Source organism: Arachis ipaensis, chromosome B06, assembly GCF_000816755.2.
Source record: "Arachis ipaensis cultivar K30076 chromosome B06, Araip1.1, whole genome shotgun sequence".
In the NCBI taxonomy this organism is placed as follows: domain Eukaryota; kingdom Viridiplantae; phylum Streptophyta; class Magnoliopsida; order Fabales; family Fabaceae; genus Arachis; species Arachis ipaensis.
In genome coordinates, this window is record NC_029790.2 from 126,136,717 (window position 1) to 126,137,969 (window position 1,253).

Genomic DNA, 1,253 nt, shown 5'->3' on the forward strand with positions numbered 1-1,253 from the left:
CTCATCTTTACACTACAATATATAAATATCGTCTAACGAACTTCTAACTATACTAACTGATTCGTTACCTAAAGTCCGGCCCAATAACGTCTATAACTCGGAATCTAAAAGGCATAAGGCAAACACATGCCGTAAAAAAAGGATGCGATTCCCTCTCCTAACGAATCAATCCAAACACCATCAATAACGGTTACCATGAAATCAAGTAAACAAACCAAAAAACAATCCCGCAAACATTAGCAATCACCTATAATAAGTTAACCCTGTAAATACAAAAACTCTTAATAGGTAAAAGGTATGATATTCATGCTGCATATCATCTCTATCATCTTATACTCTTTTTAACTTGAGGGATGGAGTGTCTTTACAGGTGTTCATGATCGCTGTTCTTAAAAGAGCCAATAGATATTTCATCCCATAAAAGAAAAAAACGAGTTCAAACATTGAGCAGGACAAGCTACACCTTAGAACCAGCTACTCACGCAGGAATACTAACCAACACTCCACCTTAGAACTAACAGAATAACTAACTTCTACTTACTACACTAATAGGCCATAATCCTTCACGTGATAATCTTAGCGCGAGTTCTCAGAAGTGACGAACTCACGCGAAAACGAGATTCAACATTCATCTTAAAATTCTATTATATTGTTGAGCCAAGCCTGAACCTAAAAGAAACAAAACAATGGGTTCAGATATTGGAGTTGAAATACTTTATATCAACGATCTTGCTTCAATCAGAGGAGATAAAGATGACCAAAAACAGAACGGTGAAGCCTAGGGCACGTAGGGTACTCATTGTTTGGGTTATTAAACGTAATGTTATGTTTCGAGTTCGATTAATGGTAGTTTTGTGGCTAGCTTCTTAGCCATTGTAAGATAAACTCCAACGAAACTAGGGAGCCAACGAATATATATGAGGATTTCATCTAGTTAGTCTTACAAAAAATCAGAGGGAGAACTAGATTAGAGCCCTTTCTAGTGCTAGAATTCTTAAAAACTTGGCACAATTTGATTCAACAATTATATACAAACAAGCATGCGGAACCATCATGCTAAAACGGGAGTTAATTGTATGATCAATATTAGTCAAACAAAAATGCCATTACTACAGAGTCTGTAGTGATTATCATTACAGTAGTTATATAACTTACATACTTAAAAAGTGTTATAAAAATTACATTATCATTTTAGGTTAGATGTATATTAAAATCAGTTATTAATATAAAATATATATTAAAAATAAATTAAA

At 33.8% G+C, this 1,253-nt stretch overlaps 1 protein-coding gene across 4 annotated transcripts in view; it reads left to right on the plus strand.

The window, feature by feature from the left end:
• Positions 1-1,253, plus strand: part of LOC107605262 (O-acyltransferase WSD1) — a 32,226-nt gene that overhangs the window by 27,326 nt on the left and 3,647 nt on the right. The window lies entirely within an intron of this gene.